A 14,836-nucleotide genomic window follows, 5' to 3' on the forward strand; every position below is an offset into this window, starting at 1 on the left:
GGATGCTTAAGAATTTTAAAAAGAGAAAATAAAACTAGTTAAGGCAATACACATTATCTAATTTAGTAAGCATCGATAGCCAATGTTTTCGGAAGTAAAACGCTTATCGTTATTCATGTACTCGGATGTCAAAATAACCTATTTTACGTGACTTTAAGGCTGTTTTGACAGTGGGAAATAAAATAGTAATAATATTCATAAATATGTAATTCTTCTTGACTGTTCAATTTCATGTTAGCTCAACGCATATAGGAACAAATCTTATCAAGGAAAATAATCGCATTTGTTACAAATTACCTTCGTGTAATCAGACTAGCAGCAACAAAACTAGGGGGAATGGGGGGAACAAAAGAACGTTCTATGCATGATTATAACAGCTGATGTTACCTTTGTCAGTTATAACCATTACTGATCTGTACATGTTCTACAGGGGACAATCATGTGACGTTGCTTGATAATGAAACTTAAAGTGTATTAGTTACCATTAAAATTAATACTGTATACAGGAAGCAACTGCTACACTGTTAATAAATGGAGAGGATGTTAAGAACAGCTGAATTTTATCAAGGTTTATTAGCTGTATGCAACGTTTAAAAAACAGATAGCATTATTTATACTAGAGATTCATTTTGAATAATTATAATAAATTATCTATAGTTAGCTATTTACGTGTTTACATTTTTTTTTATAATTATACTACAAATGGCTAAACGTTTTCTACAATTTTAATTTCAATCAATTTTTCGGATTTTGAAGACTTTTAATAATACACTTGGATTTTAATTTCCTTAGACAATTTGTAAAGTCCTCCACGAAAACATTCCTTCCCTCAGAACGATATATGCTTTCCCATAATCAATTAAGCATATAAACAAGCTTCAGAATAATTAAATATTGTGCAAAAGATAGTAAGCTTTTCTTGTGTAATATTTAAGAAGCCTGAATATTCCCCGACAGGCCATTTAGCGGTCTCATCACCGAAAATGTTCCTCAGGTTGCACCATATGAGGCTATCGAATTACACCCGAGAAAACGGGGAACCTTAGTCTCAAGAACACCTCAAGGAACATAACCGAGGGTCTCCTATGCTTCTTTCTTTACCAGCAACTTGAATATATTTGCAATCTACCCCCAATAACGCGAAAGCACTAAAAATCATGCCCGCATTCTCTGGAACTCAACCTGAGCCGAGACTTATAGCAGCAACCTCCTCCTCCGTTCATGCCAACAGGGCAGTTTTCCGTAATGAGTAAGAACCAGTCTTTTAAAATACATTTATAAAGTTAACCATTTGTGGCGTGATACAGGGATAAAATTTCCGACATGAATAGTAAGATTCAAATGCCGTATCTGTGAAAAATTATAAACTTCTTTATGCTAATTACTTGTAAGACAGGGCTGACGTATGTAACCCAACCAAATGTAAACTAAACATATCTAGAGTAGGAAAAGAGAAAAAGGAGGAAACTCAACTCTCTGATTGAAATAATTTAATAAGGAAACTGTTACGCTTTGTATCTTTCCTCAAAGTAACGAATCGCATTCTCTTTTTATATTTAAATGCATCAATATCCTACTTTCTCATCCTGCTGTTAGTTATAATTATTTATGGCATGCGAAAGGTTATCGTATTCTGCGCCGTTAGTTGTGAATACCATTTATGCCTGTGTATTAGCTTATTAACTTTCGCAATTTCCCCCTTCCACATCTTATGTATTGGACGTTCAAAGAGCGTGGACAAAAGCTTTATTTCTTCAAATATTGATCGGAGATATGTACTTGCATTTATATATTTTTGAAATAAGATAAAGATGATCTGTATGAAAATAGTTCAGCGCTGAGAATTGGATGGTTCTGTATATCTGATATAAAATCTAACTGTTGACAAGGCTCCGCATTCCAATTAGCAAAATATTCATTATGCTTAATACGTTAATTGCAAAATGTTTCATGCTTTTTCAAGCAAACTTGCCGAGATATAAGAGAACAAATTTATTTGTATACAGTAAGCATTACTATTAAGAGATAGTAGAGAGTTTTCCATTACCTGCTGTTAAGTGGAATCGAAGTGATTTTTACCAGACTGAAGGAGAAACTGAAAGCAAACGCTGTTTGTTCAGATTTTTGCTTTAGAGGACACTGAAGATATGATATCTTATATTTGCAGAACTTTCTACAACCCCTGTTGATACAGTTTACTCGAAATGGTATTGCATGAATATTTTAGGAAATAAAAACTGAGGTCACCATTTTAGAACACCCTGTATATGCAAGGCGTAAATTTCCTGATATTTGGATAAGTGTATAAGATATAAACGGAAGTATTTTATTGCAGTTTCCATATCACTTTTTATAAAGAAGTAGCTTCATCATGCTTACTGAGTGAAAAAACGGCAGTGTCTTTCTCTGCATGTCTACAATGAACTTTGTGTGGTCTTCGTGTGATCTCCATGTGGTCCTTCTCTTTGCTTGCTTTTGATCATTTTGCTGAGAATCATAGACCTTCATACATTCTCTCACATGTCATGTATCATGAAAAATTATTACCTCGCTTTTACCATTCTTTTTTACAAGGTTACCATAACAAATAATTTTTAAAAAGATATATCACTTTCCAAATCTCACTTTTTGCTGCTAGTTTAGTTAGCAGAAAAACCGGAAAAAAGATAAATCGTGACTCGAGTTCCCTCTTGTTTCGAAATAATTTCAGCTGCAACCGCGGTTGTTTATTTTAGTCTGTCCTATCACAAGTCATACGTAAAGAACGTTTCTTGCACTACCTTTATCTAAAAATATTAGTTAAAGCAAAATATGAAACATGCTTAGGACAGTATAATGCATTGCGCTCCTTTTATAGTTTATATTTCTTTATTTTATAACAGGTATTAGAAAGCATTAAATTTTTAGATATCATAAATTCATAAACTTAGTTCATAGTTCTTTCAGACATATATTTGTCCGATATGGTACAATTTCTTGAATAAACTCTTAAAAAATGCCCATCGATCATTTATACGGAATAGTATTGTTATGCCTTCGTATGAGTTTGATAACAATTTTAAATTTTTTAATTTTTTAAAATTAAATCTGCATTGTAATATATCATCTTTTCAATGACCGACAAATACGGTCCAATATCGAAACTCTAGAGAAAGGAATAATTTTTCAATATATTTTAACACGATTTCAGCATTTATAATTTGATATCTTATTATTACTTTTTCGAGTAGCTTTGAAGAACGAACTCGGGAAAAAATAATACAGTTTTAATAATTATAACTGAAAGCATTATTACAGTACTTTAAATTTCTTAATTAAAGCATTGGTATACTTTTGAGACACTGCCAAAAACGATACTGAATTGCTGTGTCTGAGTTTGTCACTATGAATAAAATTTAAAAACGTGCTACGCAAAATTTAATTTAATTTGAAACACATTAGGTACACATTTATGATTAAGAGGTATGTATGCACTTCAAAATTTCGAATTTAGCTCTTGTTTCAAGTACGCCGTCACCAAAGGTTATCCCTTACCAAGTGACGCGAGGCAGGAATAAATTTTGCACAGGTCCGTAGCTACCGGAAACCGTCGGTAAGTAACAGTTCTGGTGTTTTACTGCCTTTTATTAAAGTTGATATATGAGCAGAAAATAGACATATATCGAATAAAAACTGCAGCTAGAAAGCATTTAAATTTCATGAAAGTGCTGCCTGTAAAAGCTAATTCCAAATTTATAGCAGGAATTTTAAGAAAAATTAATTCATGTGTACAAAGCGCTTATTTAAATGGAACAAAATTCTATTTTGGTATGAACAGCTTTCGTGGATAATGTTCCTAACTAAATTTAAGCATTTAGAATTTTAGATCTCGTAATAAAAATCAACAAAAATGCTGAAAATGTAGTGTGTTCTATTATCCAGTTCCTCTCACACAGCCGCGTCTTCCTCCTCTGTTGCTAGCGAGGAGACCCCCTGAACATCCTCCGCTCTTCTCTTTTCTCTAGCGAACAAGTGAGTCGTCCGCTTACATATAAAAAACATCAAATCCTGAGGGTGGGGAGATGGACCACAAATCTAAAAAACATAAAAAAGGCTCCATTCAAAAAATCGATTGTTTCTTTGGCGCGCTTCTACCTCCGCCTCACCCCTGAATTCGAGTGGCAAGCTCGTGGACTGGACGATCGCTACTGTATCAACAGCTTTCACGCACAGCTGAACGCCTGGATTGCGGCAGACAGAGTAGAGACGAGCAAACGAGCCTACCATTCGCGTGGTGACGTCAGTCTATCTCTGTCTCGCCGGGAAAACTCATCGCCTGTGCCGGCTAGCGCAAGATCCACGAGGGCCTACAAGCCTTGTGCTCGCGGGGATGTGCGCGAAGGCCACTTTAGCCCGTGACCAGCGGCTATCAGCACTCACAAGCATTTAAGAGGACGTCGTGCAGGAAGAGATCTCGATCCCGATGACTGGTAAGTGGTTTTGTTGGGATCGTTAATGAATTGGCCCGATTATGGCTCGAGCGTGCTTTCCCCCTAACTTCGGTCAAGAAATCAATATATTTTCTTTTCTTTTTTCACTTGCTAGGCGCCATTAACGAGGAAGATTCTTTAAAGGATTTTACTTATTGCCACAAATTTTCTAGGGCGTTTTTATATATTTGATTAAACACGAAGCAGGGACGATGTGACCTAAATGCTTGTTTTGATTCGAGAGTTACCACGTGTAAATGTTTTGACTCTTCTGAAATGTCTTGCTGAAAACAACCAATCATGAACAATTTCAGCTACTATTCTAAAGTAACAAAGAAATCATCTGAAAACACAATGAAAAGTTATCGTAACTCCCGTATTATTTTACAGTCATACGCTGCTGAAAATCTTCCCCTCTATACCTTTGTTTAAAAAAAAAAAAAAAAAAACATGAACTAAATTTTTTTCTAAAAGTTCCCCATCTTAATGCTTAATAATGCCGAATGTGGTTTATATGCATTTATCTGCTTATTATTTGCATCTCTTATGTAAACACAGAAGTGTGTACTCAGCCGCTGGCTGAGGGTATATTTTAGCACTAGATTAATATTAAGTACACATAAAATTTAAAAATAAAAATTATTCACATGTTTCAAAACTCGCATTGAGCAAAAAATTTAATAGCTTATTATATGCTTAAAATTCCACTATAAACATGGTTTTGTCAGCTTATGCTTCAAATATTCTTTAGTAATTATTATAAATAATTATCGAGGTTTTAAATTTTTATAACTTTTTAATATTACTTAACTAAGCCGACATCACGCTGAATCACCAAGGACGGCATATTTGTTCAAAAGTTAAGAAAACTTTTCAAAGTAATATTGCATTAGAAAAATTCAAAGTAACTTTTCATTTAAAAAAATCAAAACGACATTGCACTTACGTTATAAAGATATCGTGGACTCTTGGAAACGAAATGTGTGGAGTACAAATCATTGCACATTTTAAAGAATAGATTAAATATCTAAAAGCGAATATTTAATCTATTTTCATGACACATTTTAATAAACGTTTGAAATGCTTAACTATGTTATCAATTTAACTTGTTAATACTTTTTTTTGCGATAAAGTTAGGTGCCGAAAAAATGAAGGTTTCTTCCCTTTCAGTTAGAATAAATCTATACCAACATTAAGCGACAAAAATAGGGCTGAATCAACAGACATACAAAATAAAAAGTTCTAACTTTATTCACATAATTAACAATGGTTATAAATTATACTATATAGTAGTATAATATCAGCTGCAATAACTATTATACTGTTGGAGAATAATCGTTACGCTTTAACTGCAATAATTTTCTTTTAATGTTATGGATCGCCGTTGGTTCTACTTAAAATCGCTTTGATGTAGTAAAATAATCGAGGTGTTATATAAGTTGTAAAAACCATTCTGATATAATAACATAGTGGTTCTAAAGTGAATTACAAAACATCTCGATAATGAGCATATATAAATTCAATAGTGTTTAAAGAAACGTTAAATTTTTAATAAATTTTAAAGATAAAATGTATTTTCTTCTCAATATGTAGTAATATGGTTTTCCTTTTTATTTATTTATTTTCTTCATAAAATAGACTTACAGAACTAAAAATTTGTAAAATTTTAATAGCTAACAAGTATATTGTTTCTTCTGTTAAAACAGAAGAACTGAGAAATTTTTATCTGAACTGCCTTTTTTTTTAAAAGAGGACAAAACCCATTCATTCTTTGAATACATTTTTTGAATTTTTCAAATGAAAAATACAAATGCTTAAAGATTTTAACAATTTTTTTCGACTTTTGATAAATACAAAGATTAAATGTAGAAATGTCGGTTAATTGTTCAAAATGTTATTGGGTTCAATATAAAATCTACTTCTGATCTAGGAAAAATTAAAGACTAGTTTATAAACTCTATGCACTTTTATATTATAAACTTTTAGTGCTAATAATATTAATAATAGCAATTACCTCAATCCTTTCAATTTTAATTTTCTGTTTTGTCCATGAAAAAAAACAGAACATTCTCTGGTGTTTTTCAAGAACTGCAAGATTATAAATTGGTACATTAATAATTTCATCAGAATTATTAACTGTATACTGGTTGAAGTTTTGCCAATAAAATTGCTGCTAATATATTGCCAACTCAAATATTCCTGGTGATAATACGCTCAGTTGCATTCCTATTTAGGGATAGATTCCTGAAAAACTGTGCACACTAAACTCCTTATTTTAAACATAAAATGAGAAACAAGAATTAAAGAATTAAAAATAACATTGAAAAGAATTCTCCGTAATTTACTACTATAATTTTATTAAGGGCGGTCGATTTTCAATATTTCTGCGAACATAAAACAAATAAATAAGTAAACTCTAACATTCATAAACATGTTCTAGTACCATTAAACTATATTTACTGCATTTCTCATTCATCATCAACTTAAATTCAATTCTGATATGAAGTTACTGTAAAGACATTAAGTTTTTAATAAAGAAAGGGAGAAATTTTTTATTAAAATTAATTCAGAAATTTTGATGATGAGTGAAATGTGTATTATAAAGGTTAGTTTTAACATTTTTTTAAATAGAATTTTCTTTCAGAATGAAATCCATTAGAATATTTTTAATAAAGGATCATTTGGACCATGTTAGATGGGAAAAAATTTGTGTAGAATGTAAATTAGATATTTTTTAATTCGCCATCAAATCTTAAATATTGCTGCTAATAAATGTTCAAAGCAGTGGCCTAAATTTGCACGTGAGCCGAACGCACGTTCTCAAAGCTGCTGAAGGGCCTGTTTTCTTTTTTCAACAAAATGAATTTTCTGTAACAAAATAGAACAAATGTAACAAAATAAAAACATTTAAACTAAATTATTTTAAATTTCACTTCCTAAATATTTATCAAAACATACATGAACAACAATAATAATTATAATTAATAACGCACAGGAAAAATTCTAATTTATATTTATTTTCTATCTCAAATATAAATGTTGATCGCTGCAAGAATCGCTGATGGTTACACGTTGCAAATTCAGTGTGTTGACAGCGAAATATTAAATTCTCAAGCCAACATTCATTTCAAATAATTCAACCCATTTAGTATTTCATTCAGTGATTTAACCACTAAATAATTTACTTTAAGCTTAAACATACGAATTATGAAAACTTACTAAGTTTATTGAAAAAATTTTCCAAGTAAGACAAATATTTAGAATAAAGAATTACAATCTATTCCCTTTCTTTTATTTATCAAATTTTCTTTCAAAATAAAAAAATATCATTCTTGTATGTAGATTAATATAAACTGGCTTATTTTTTACTACAGCTTAAAACTTAGAGATGTTTTGAATTTTGTTGTAAAGTTTGTAGCTTTAGAGGGGAGAAACTACAATTTTTTTTAGGTTATTGCAAATAAAATATGCAATTTTATTGCGAACGAAAACCACCCACAAAGGCATATATTTTCCTCTTTGTCTTGAGAAGCACGTCCTCCTTCTTCCATATGTTTTAGCCTTTGTTAAAGATATGGCTTGTGTAGTTTAATCTCTTAAATAAAATCCCTATTTTAATTTTATTTACACTTTAATTCAACAAGATAAATTTTCGTAAGAAAAGAATATTTAAAAGTCAGTTATGTTAATATATGTAACACAATACATATATTAACGTAAGGTGTTGATATAAGGTAAATCCAATATACTACCTAACTAATAGGTAGTTATATCAATAGGTATTGATTTAAGTGGAACGAAAGCACAAATAAACAATTTTTACACGCTATATATTAGCTGATTAATTATATAGCAATATGAAAAGCGCAGCTTGCATGCAGCTACCCAACAAATGATTGACTCGAGGAGAGTTTGTATCAGAAGTACCAACACAAGGGGGGATAGGGGACGATAACACCAGAATACTGAAGTGCCACCAACTGTCAGCTGGCGATGTGGGTAGCTCTTCCACAAACATTCATTGTCAAAGAGACGTCGCGCGAGGCACAGTATTCGCGGCAATATATGAATTACATAGATAGTTTCAACCTATTCATTTGATATCTTTTCCCTTTAACAGCAGCCGCGGCGCTTTGTCCATACCTATCTGCCTCTAAAATTATAAGAATCATATTTATAAAAATTATGTAATTAAAAATGTATTTGCGGGCTGTGTAAAGTTGTTTCGGGGGCAACATGTGGCCCATAGGCAGCTAGTTTGTAGAAAGGTACTCTTGTTGCGCATGTGAAAAGGAAACAGAAGTATTTAAAATTAAATTTTCTGTTCGAGCTTGGGTACACAAGGTTTTGCATAAGGTGACATACCAAATGAGTGATTCTCGTATATTTTCATATTTTTCATTTCATATTGTAGAGTAAGTTGCTGTAAACTTGAAATAGAAAAAGCAAATAATTGCACAGGAATAAAACAAATAAATTAATTTAAATAAATTATATAAAATGCATGGTGCATAAATACGAAATCTATATATTATTAACTAAATTTTAAATTGCTACTGAAATATTAGCCAGGATAATATATTTTCAGATATTAAAATAATAGTACTTAATATATATCCAAAAATCCTCAAGAACAGTGATAATAACAAAATTGATAATGCAAAAGGCCCTTATAAATGTTCGAGATTAGATTTATTAGCAAATGATATACAACTTAAAAGAATATGTTTGTTAGTATCTTCTTAAACTTTTTATTGTTGAAATTAATTTTAAGAGAGTCGATCTTCTGTGAAAACTGATGGTTTAAATTCTTGTGTTTTCAGGAGCTCATGTATCTTGAATTCATCAGCTTCAATGGTCTAAAGTCATTAACTTGCTTTTAATTATAATTGTATCTTTAACTGAGTTTAGATCATTCTTAATCTGTCTGGATATATAAAAGGAATAGTCTGCCTGTGTGTGTGTGTCTTTCGTTTGTACTGCGCATAAGCTAATAGACCCAGGACTACGAAAGTTGGTGCATTGGTGCATCTAGACAAGAGCTAGTGAACCTCGAAGCGATTTTTTTAAAATTCGAATGAGATTTTTTTGTTTTTGATGAAATCGCATTAAATCGATAATGATGGCACGCAGCCATTGTTGCTGATATCAGCACTGTTGCCACTCAGAAAAAAAAGGGCGATAATTCTGTGCAGTTTTTAAATTTAATGCTTCTCTTGGATACAGGTTTAAATTATCTTCCCGTTGCCTCGTCGAGATCAGGCAACGGGAATTTGATTAATTTATTTATTAGGATAATTAATATTTGTATTAACGGATATTGCTTATTTAATTGCAATTTTTTATATGTAATACATTTTTATTGATTTTTTTAATAAAGTTTATAAGGTATTTCTCCCGCCTTCTTGGCATGCCTTCGTGGTGTGGTGGTCTGCACCGTGGGCGCGTATTCCAGAGGTCCGTGGTTCGATTCCCGGCTAAGGTGGTGCTCATTTTTCAAGTTTCCTGCTTCCAAAATACCTAATGTCTCTACAGTAACGCCCGAACTAAAAGGGTGGTTGATTATGATTCTCCCCACCCAGGATTTGGCGATTGGGTCCCCTAAAAACCATAGTCGTCCTTTAAAAGGGGGGAGTATATAAGGTATTTCTCCCGCCGTCTTAGCGAGTCTTCGCGGTGTAGTGGTCTGCACACTCAGCGGGTAACTGAGAGGCCCGTGGTTCGATTCCCAGCGAAGGCGTTGCTAGTTTTTCATCTTGTCTGCTTCCAAAAATACCTAATGTCTCTACAAGTTGTTCTACAGAGTAAAATTTTGTACAGTTTTTAAATTTAATGTTTGTTGTTCTTTTAAGCATTTTTCCGGTGCATTTAAAAGCTAGACAAAGGCTGGCCGCGTAGCGGCTAGTAATGAATAAAAAAGCTTCCTTCTTTTATATTCGGTTCGAACAGTTTTCATTAACTTAGACTATAATAGCAACAAGAGTCGCATTGTATATCTAATATTTCTGAAAATTCAGCCTCCAAAATCTCACGCTTTCAAAAACCATGTTTTTTATGAAAATACAAATATCATTTGGAAACGAAAATGAAATGAAAAATATGAAAATTTGTTGAAGAAAAGGCCATTTTCCGACTTTAAGCAAAAAGTTTAGTTAACTAGTCATTAATTAATTTTCATTGATTAGATACTCGATACTGTGTGTTGATTTTTTTAATTAAACACGGGAAAATTCATGAGGATTAATTGCTTTCTCAAGACAACTACTAACTCCATATCATACTTTAAAACTTTGCCGTTCATATATTTACAAAAAAAGTTCATGTTATGTGTAATAAGATGTCATGAACGTTAGTTTTAATTTGAGCACTGAGCTAATTATATATTTTTATATTACTCTTGAGATGCCTGATACCATATATATTTTGTAGTTCATATTTTCTTAGCACTGAATGCAGTTTTGTCATTTTTTTATAGCAGCTCGATCTCATCATTTACTATTATCCATATAAGTATGTGCAAGAAAACGTCGCTTAATATAACTAATTAATCACCAAATAATATACGCAAAGTAAAAGCGTGCTAAGCGAATAAAATAAAAAATAGAAATTATTACAACTAATCCATCAGTAAGCCAAATTTCGAAAAGGAAAATAATTTATAAGCTACATTAAGAAGCGAATTCCTTAAGTTAATAAAAATCATCAAGTTGAAAAAGTTACATAAAGAGAAAAAAAAAAAAAAAACTAAACGAGTTTGAATAAGCTAGATTTTTGCAGGGGGAAAAAAATAAAGCAACGTGGTTTGAATGGTACTAGACTTTTTCATCTTTTCAAGCAATTTGCCATAGCTAGCGAATGCTTTTATTAAGATTCCGGCTGACTTCGAAGTTTTGCTTCGTATCAGGATCAGCATCAATTAAAATTTTCTTAGCCTGCTCAAATGTGACTGAAAGCAGCTCAGGTTCTTTTATCTAGTTTCTTAGCTGAATGTGGATCACGGAGTCTGAGAGCAATTTTTCTCCTAGCCTTAAAGTACACCGCATTTCTTAGCTTGTTGATTCTTTTTGCATTGAAATTATCGTAAGTAAGAGAGTTTAAGCAATTATTAAAAATCTGATAAAGCATTTAACAAATCTGACTAGCAAATCCGTGGAATCTTAAAACTAAATTAATTCCTAAAACTAACCTGGCAAAGAGTTTTAACATTTTATTGAAATATGTTTATTATAAATCATAAATATATGTTTTGCATAGCGTTTTTAATTGCAAAAGCTATCTTTTTCACTAATTTAACATTGTTTCCGGTTTTAAAGCAAATTTAATTATTGCTACAATTTTTATTTAAAGTAAAAAATCGCGTTAACTCATTAATCATGCTCGTAAAGTGTCAAATGGCATTTCACTACGATAACTGATTATCGCAAGCGTCGAATTCGCGTCAGGAGAGTTTTCCTGAAAACTGCAAATTACCTTTAACAACGCATAGATTTTTATTACATATATAGAAACTACTATAATTTATTTCTTTGTTTACTATTTTTAACAGGAATTTAGTTTACGTAAAGTCAAATCTTGAATCAATGAAGCAAAAAATATAGTTGATTTGAAGCCGGTACTCATTAGGAGTTAAAACTATCGAGTGATAAAGTTAATGGTGTGAGTCTTAGAAAAACTTACATAATGTTTCAAAATTTCCTTCATGCTACGGGAAGCGTACTAAATATATATGAATTATTTAAATTCAGACAAATAATATTTTTTTAGAATTTTATGAACTGCAAAAGATATTAATATTGATGTCTTCCAGGGTTTATTATAAAATGATTAAAATTTAAATGAAAAAAGTGTTTGATTCGACATAAAGAGGAAATCTTCATCTAAAATTGAAGAAGAAGGCAGAATAATAATGTTTAGATAATCGGCTGAACAAAATGTTGCTTGAATAATAATTAATAGCACAAGTATGAACTAAAAATCGTTTTATGCATTTTAGGAGGACCTTTTCTGAAAGCCAGTTCCTCGTAAATGGTCAAGACAACATAATGTATCGGAAATACAAATTATCAAGAAAGTATTTTCATTGTTAGGTATTTAAGCTATTTTAAGCAAATATTATTATTCAGTTTAAAATTTTTGCAGTAATCTGTTGATGTAGTATTAGATATTTATTACTGTACAGTGTTGAAACTAATTCAGTTTGAGTAATTAAATACCTAAATCTATAACTAAAGAAACAAAATCCAAATTTTCTTGAAAGCGTATTTGATAAAGAAAATTTTAAGTAATAATCCCTTCGAAAATTCTCATTATTTATCTTTTATATACATTTAAAAATGGTGAGGAATATTTTTTATAAATTTAAAGCCCTTTTCTGATTAAAGATTACGAAAGAGACACATAATTTTTATGTAGTATTTTACGTATAAACTTAATAACTGTATGTAACAGAATAGTATCATGGAACAGAATTACTCTCCCCAAAGCGTGTATCTTCTTTATTCGAAATACTTTTCACATTGCTTATTTGAATAAAAATTATAACTCTATCGATTTAAACTATAACTCATCATGTTGTTAATACTATAAAAGTACTGGAGAACTGCAGAAAAAATCAAAAAGAACTATTTATTCTTAAACATTAATTTCATAGCTAAACTTGTAATAGTTAATCATACTTGTAATAGTAACCATGTTAATAATTCATACATGTGAAAAGAAATTGCATGCATGAAAGATATGTACACATGGAATGTTAGGAATGAAGGAAAAAGTAAATGTGCAGATCCAAAGGAGATGTTTAGTGACCGAGAATTTCTTTCATTTTTAGTCAAAGCGTTCAGATATTTACATTGTAAAAATTGATAGCATTTTTTTCTCTTTCCTTTTAATTATTTATCTGAAGCTTTAAGACAAATTCTGTGATAATAGAAGTCTAACTATTCATAAATAAAATGCACAAATAAATATTCTGCCATGAATAATGAGCAGAATTTGTCCAGAAACATTTATTTTAATTGAAAGTTTGCATTTCATTTATTTACATTTTCATTAATATTATAACTATCGTCCCGTAATTTTTGTGGAGCGATTCTGTAATACATGTTAGATCTTACATCTCATTTATTTTTTCTAAGTATTTTCAGACTTAATTCAATGGATTGCTCTGATATTTTATCAATTTTTACCTAAATCGTGACAAATTTTGCAGTATTTAAAATATGTAAAATAATTGTTGAATAGATTTTAACCATTTGCCCATTTTAACCAAGAGAAATAGGCCCATTTCTCTTGGTTATTTCTCTTGGTTAAAATGGGCAACAGTTATGCTTAAGATTTGTATATCCGCTTGCATATTTCTCCTCATCGATTATTTTTCTTTCTGGAACATTTATTCTATGATTTGGAAAATTTTGTTTTACTTGTATAATTTTCAAAAAACCACGAATTCAAAAATCTGCCTTCACAAAATGTAACATTTCTTGGAATTTCACAAATTAGTATTGTTTACACATGACTTCCTAAGTCCTTATCTATCAAAATCTTAGTCAAGGCTATTCATCTTATCTTTCCAAAGAAATATAGTACTCAGTGTAAATGCAACGTTTCCTAAAAAATCGCATTACAAAGAGGTGCTGAAGACGAATTATTAAGCATCTCTCAGTCCCAGGAAAGCCCAGTGTCTTTTACGCTGTGGTTCATCATCAAGTTACTAGATGTAATAAATACTTTAAGAATTTAATACCTGCAATTTTCTTCTTTAGTTCTTTTTAAAATTTACCGTTTCAGGCTTCTTCAATAATAAGAATCTTTAGATTTATATTACAGAACTTGACAAAAACATTTGCTTCGACCCAAAAGACAGGTAGTAAGTAATGCACAATAAGCAAATAAACACAGTACTGAAGATAATAATTAGCAGTAATATCTGTATATTTTATTAATATTACTCTTTTAAATCTTATTAATTATTCATTTACTCCCTCCTCAGAACTAGTGTACACCGCATAATTTTTAAGTTTTGAAGTGACAAAATTGATTATAAAAGCAGAAAAATAAGCAGGTAAGAAAGGTAATCCTGTGAGCCATAGTTTTATTATCCTATTCCTGAGTTAAGCTTTACTTCCAATAAAATTTATGACTCACAAGTCTAAAGCTTGCTGAACACGACTTAAGTACACGCATAAACTGAGCTTTGTAAGTAGTCAATCGTAAAACATTGCTAAACAGAACTTTGCTTTTTATCCTTTTTTGTTCTTTTTTTAACTTTTTAAAACAGTTCTTTTAAACCTGGAATTACTCGGAAGCTTTTTTCATAAAAGCAGTCCTGATTGAATGTTTATTATTACTGTTGTTGTTATTTCTCTTCG

At 30.9% G+C, this 14,836-nt stretch overlaps 1 protein-coding gene across 1 annotated transcript in view; it reads left to right on the forward strand.

Moving 5' to 3' along the window:
- The first annotated feature begins 4,204 nt into the window (after positions 1–4,204).
- LOC118191288 (uncharacterized) overlaps positions 4,205–14,836 on the forward strand; it is a 385,781-nt gene continuing 375,149 nt past the window's right edge. The window contains exon 1 of the mRNA XM_085807627.1: positions 4,205–4,469. The gene's annotated coding sequence lies outside the window, so the exon portion shown is untranslated. The remainder of the gene's footprint in view (positions 4,470–14,836) is intronic.

The sequence above is a fragment of the Stegodyphus dumicola genome, chromosome X1 (genome assembly GCF_044657685.1).
Source record: "Stegodyphus dumicola isolate Sdum_Otavi_A_Nest chromosome X1, ASM4465768v1".
Lineage (NCBI taxonomy): Eukaryota > Metazoa > Arthropoda > Arachnida > Araneae > Eresidae > Stegodyphus > Stegodyphus dumicola.